A 6,162-nucleotide genomic window follows, 5' to 3' on the forward strand; every position below is an offset into this window, starting at 1 on the left:
TTGAGCTACCACTGCCCCCGAAATGGACAATAAATAAACAAACACTGCCCGTAACATTTAATGCTGTAATGTTACTGTTGTGTTATCACTTATGCTACAGCAGCTACACACATCCATCAGCCTCTCTGTCTTCAGTTTCTCTTTCTTGATGTTAATTGGTAAAGGAAAGTGTGTAGCTGTTCAGATGGAAATGAAAACAGGAACTAAACTCGTTTAGCAGACATTGCAAAACATTAAATGTAGCTATATGTGAATAAACTAGAAGATTTGTGAAGTTACTTCCTGTTATCACTTATGCTACAGTAGCTGCAGTCAGTCATCAGTCTCTCCTTATTTCTTTCTTGATGTTAATTTGTTAAGGCAAAATAAAAAAATATATATATATAAATAAAATAAAATATTTATTTATTTATTTATTAAAGTTAAATGTTGGGTTAGTGAAAGTCCTCCATCCTGAAAAAGAAAGCTTAAAGCTTGACTAACACTGGAGACTCCTTCCAAAAATGCTAACAATAAATAAATAAATAAAAAATTTAAATAAAGGCCCGGCATGTGTTAGCAATTTCAAAAGTTTTGTTGTTTTTGTTCTTTTTTTTTTTTTTTTTAACATAATTTAAAAAAAAATGTGTTTGTCAATCAACTGACTGTTACTATAGAAACAATAACGTGAAAACTTGAGTTAGCGTGAATCTGTGATTTGCCTTTTGCCGTAAGCTACGGAGCTGCTGCTATAAAGTTTATTGAATGAAAGCTTAGTGGTGTAAACGTAACAACGTTTGAGAGTTAAGTCGCTCTGTACGAGGCACGCTAACATGATCGTCCGTCGTAACAACAGCCACTTTTCCCAGTGAGGTTTTATTATTCCCCATCAATAAATTGGACAGTAAATGTGTCTGACACACAGGAATCCATGTCGCGTCTCTGTGCGAGTCTCCTGAGGGCAGTCTGGTTGTTTTTATATGACTCGAGGTTGCTAAGTGATCATCAGCCGCTATTACAGCACAGTAAACCCGAGACTTTTGCGGTAGTCAGGGCTGTTTAGAGAATCATATACTGATTTGATCACATTGGACCCAATCCACTTTTCCAAGGACGCACAATGTGATCTGACCTCATCTTGCTGACACACACACAATCTGGGTCTAAGAGGCATTTGCCAACTGAATGGCTGCTTATCTCGCTTTGTTTTCTTCTTTAAATGGACAAGGTTAAGTTTTTTTTTGTATAGAGCAAACTGACTCAAAACAACTAGTTAGGAAAACAAACAGCTCTGGATTTCTGAATTACTGCTGAAAAAAGTGCTGGAAGAAATATAAAGAAATACAAATGCAGAAATATACAGGAGATTTCCTGAGATCCTGAAACAATAAGCTTACATGAAGTCGACTGCTAAATTTAGAATTCAGATTTTATTGACCCTTTACCACATGCAGTGAAACGCTTTTTACGACCATCATACTTCTATCAAAAAAATGAAATAAAAAATTAGAATAGGTTCAGAAAAAAATGTAAATAAAATACAATATTATATATATTTAAATATAATAAAAATGAGAATAAATTAAATAAGATAATGGGAACAGCTGTGCCAAGTTGAGCAGCAAATGAAATAAAGTGGCATTAGCTGTACAGTGTGAAAATAAATAAATAAAACATATACACAGATCAGCCATAACATGCTGCCTAATATTGTGTTGGTCGCCCTTGTGCTGCCAAAACAGCCCTGACCCACTGAGGCATGGACTCCACTAGATCCCTGAAGGTGTGCTGTGGCACCAAGATGCAGCAGATCCTTTAAATCCTGTAAGTTGCGAGGTGGGGCCTCCATGGATCGGACTTGTTTGTCCAGTACACCCCAAGTTGCTCTGGATAAAGGCACCTGCCCAAACACCAGAAATGTCCCTGCAAGTCCAATCTCTAGGTGCTGTCCTTGAGGGTCCTCTAGATGCTGGAAGAAGCTCCTCCTCACTCTAACCCTTTATTTATAGATTAATAGACATTCAGACATCAATCATATACCTTCAGTGTTACTAGACAAGCAAAATGGTTTCTCTTTGCTTTTTTATGTCTGGATGTCCAAATTTTCAGAACGAGGTGCATTGTGGGTATTATTTCTAATCTAGTCTTTAGATTAAGCCACTACATCTTCATGTTACGGGAAATCATTATGATTCGTTTGATCCATGGTTTTCTCTCAGTTTCAGCTTTAACCAGTTTATCAATCCTGTTTTATATAATATGCTTATGTTCTTTTTTTAATGATTTTTTTAGGAATAATTTCAATAATTTTTTCTTGACATTTTTTGCATCTTTTTTTTTTTTTTTTTGCAATATTTAACACACTTTATTTCTTTGAGCTCATGATTTAATATATGTAAGGTCCAATACACTTCACTTTTTTTTTTATTATATCACAAACCACTTTACAAGACCGGTCAGTCTCCTCTGCGCTTAGATATTATAACAACTTACACAAACCGTGTCAGCATCTCTATATTATAAATATCATATCATGTTATATACAGTATGTTTTATTTGTCTAACATGCTCTAGTGTATAATGCAGGAAGTCACTGGACGGTTTGTCCTGCATTTATCCAGATAGTAAGAAGTGCGGGTCAAACCGAGATCAGGAAATGAATCCTGCTGATTTATTGATTTCGGAGATCTTTTGTTCTTATCTGCGCTCTGTGATGAACAGTGGAGATTGACGGAGAGAGCTGGAGCTTTATAGCAGCTGATAAGATTGTCAGAGGTGAACTTTGCGATCCAACAGGTCCGCACTGCTCGGTGATAATAGTGGAGCTTTATTACTTAATGCTTTCCAACGAGGTAATAACAAGATAATGTTATGTAAAGGATTGTTGCATAAAGAATTTTTAGATGAGGTAAAAGAAGATATGAGCTTTGTTTTCAGTGTTTGGAATCTAGTTGATTTCCCAGATCCAGGTTTCAGTAAGGATTATGATTACAGAGTTTCAGAGTAAAGAAAGGAGTCGGTCAGTTCTCAGACAAAAATGCATGGAAAGTCCTTCCTTGTCTGTTGATCTTGAAGTCTAAAGATTTGAGTTGAGCCACACCAAGCACATAGTAACACTTCCTAGAATCCGGTGCCTTGCCAAATCAGGTCAACCTCGCGGATTGGTGTGCTGCTTAATGAATTTATGGCCCTGTGCGAACAGCTAGACCCGAGCACTTTGCATTATCATCACTTTGACGTATACCGCTGAGCCGAAGGGCGCGTGTGGTCAGGGTGACCTCGCGTGACGTACAGCAGACCAGACAAGCAACTTCAGTACTGTAGAGACTCACTCGAGTCTTACTGAGACGGGCCATGATACTCCTTACTCAGTCTCTAGATCATTTATTATTGTGTGATCACAGAAATGAATGACTCCATGATATTTGGAGGAACTTGCAATATTTTAGAATTACAGCAGATGTGCTGTGTGATGTCATCAAAACACACATTACAATGCACATCGAATATGATTAATGCTCCCATTGAAGTTTAACATCTTAGTAAGGCATTACGGTGTTTGGGCCATAACCAGCTTCACCTGCTGAACAGCTTCTGTCTGGAACTGTACTGGAGCAAGGAACACTGCTTTCCTCCCAAACAATTTAGATGAAGGTGGTGAAGAGCAAAAAGCTCCAAGATCTTCCATGTTCAGGATTTCACAGCATTGTAGGGTAAATTAATACATTCACACACTGACTAGTCGATAGATAGACAAAGTTGACACGAGGCTAAGAGCATGTGATTTGTCTGTCTCTATCTATCTATCTATCTATCTATCTATCTATCTATCTATCTATCTATCTATCTATCTATCTATCTATCTATCTATCTTGACTAGTTGTAGAGACAAAGTGGACACGAGGCTAAGAGCATGTGATTTGTGTCTATCTGTCTGTCTATCTGTCTGTCTGTCTGTCTGTCTGTCTTGACTAGTCGTAGAGACAAAGTGGACACAAGGCTAAGAGCATGTGATTTGTCTATCTATCTATCTATCTATCTATCTATCTATCTATCTATCTATCTATCTATCTATCTATCTATCTATCTATCTATCTATCTATCTATCTATCTATCTATCTATATTAACTTATTTATAATTTAAATGTATGTTTGGATTTGGGCCACCAGGCCTTGAGTTTGAAATGTCATTTTAAACCATTTTCTACCAATTCCTTTATCTAGAAAGCTTATTTCTGTTTATGGCTAAAAGAAATCATTGGGTTGAGGCTTATAGCAAGGTTCTATAGTAAAAAAAAAAAGGGGGGGGGGGCTTGACAATTATCAGGTCCAGGAAAAACTTGGGGTAATTAATATTTCAGTTTTTATCAAGGTTCAGACTTCGGATCATCCAGAGCTGTATGTCACCAGTACACCAGTGTGTGAGTGATGGTGTGGATGTGGTACATGTTAAATTCTGAGCTAAAATGGACCCAAGTTTCATCAACATGACAGTGAAAACTGGGAGTGTGTCAACCATTATGGCCCAGGGGTGGCGTTTAAATAAAGACAAAGCGCAAGCCAAGGACTGATCCCTGAGGAACCCCCCAGAGTAAAAGTAGCAGTGACAGATTGGTGCTGTGGCCAGAGATGACACAGTGATGTTTGTTAGTGAGATAAGATCTGAAACAGGCTCGAGCCGGGTCTGGGAATTCCAGGAGCAGGTTAGAAACCAGCACAGTGATCAAAAAGGAAAAAAAAAATATTCAGAGCTCCAGGCTTTGCACAGAGAAGGAAATTATGTAAGACGTCTAGAAGAGTGGAGTCAGTGCTGTGCAGTGTGCGGATTTAAAAGGTTCAGAAAGGTTATTGTTGTCTTGAAAGGTTGTAACTATAAAGCTGGCACATTTTTCAAGGTTTTCGTTAAAAACGGTAGATTAGAAAATCAATAGTTTCCGTAAAGCAGGGTCAAGACTAGGTTTCTGAAGGAGGAAAAGGAAACAGCAGCAGTTTTAAAGCAAAATTGACCTTTAAACCTTCTGAGGTTGGCTTTGATTAGACTGATCATGGTTTATCTATACAGAATCATATAACAGGCAAAATTCTTCCACAGAAAATTGTTCCACGGAAGTGTAGTGAGTTGATCACACCTTTGAGTTGCTTAAAGTATGTGTTGATTAGCAGAATTATGGGTGGAACCAATAAATATGTAAATAAAATAAAAATAAATAAATAAAATGGAATTGAATTATATTATATTAAATTATTAAATTAAAATTAATTTAATTAAAATAGATGAAATTAAATTAAAATAAAAAAATTAACAAGTAAATAAATAAATTAATGAATTAATTAATGTCACGCTTCATATGCTTTTCCCTCCTTAGTCCTGCATGAGAGTGAGCATACATTTTGGACTCAACATTACTCTTGGACTCAGCATATATATATATATATATATACACACTATATTGCCAAAAGTATTCGCTCACCTGCCTTGACTCGCATATGAACTTAAGTGACATCCCATTCCTAATCCATAGGGTTCAATATGACGTCGGTCCACCCTTTGCAGCTATAACAGCTTCAACTCTTCTGGGAAGGCTGTCCACAAGGTTTAGGAGTGTGTTTATGGGAATTTTTGACCATTCTTCCAGAAGCACATTTGTGAGGTCACACACTGATGTTGGACGAGAAGGCCTGGCTCTCAGTCTCCGCTCTAATTCATCCCAAAGGTGTTCGATCGGGTTGAGGCCAGTCAAGTTCATCCACACCAGACTCTGTCATCCATGTCTTTATGGACCTTGCTTTGTGCACTGGTGCACAGTCATGTTGGAAGAGGTTGGAATTCCATGTTGGAATATATATATATATATATATATATATATATATATATATATATATATATATATATATATATATATATATATATATAATGTTCTCACTCCTGGGACATACTTTTCAAATTCTCTTCCATCTCCTCTCCTCCAGTGGTGGTGTGGGAGGTGAAGACTCCTCTCCAATCTTCTGCAAGCTAACATCTCCATGATATGATATGAGTGTTGTCTTAAAGAGTAAGAGTCAATGCAAACGAAGCAGTCTGAAACAAGTGACCTGTTTAAACTGATGTGATGACAGCTGGCAGCTAGGCCGAGAGACGATCCTTACGGGATCGAGAAGGTAGAAAGATTTTCATTTCAGGAT

The sequence above is a fragment of the Hemibagrus wyckioides genome, linkage group LG24 (assembly GCF_019097595.1).
Source record: "Hemibagrus wyckioides isolate EC202008001 linkage group LG24, SWU_Hwy_1.0, whole genome shotgun sequence".
NCBI classification, from domain to species: Eukaryota; Metazoa; Chordata; class Actinopteri; order Siluriformes; family Bagridae; genus Hemibagrus; species Hemibagrus wyckioides.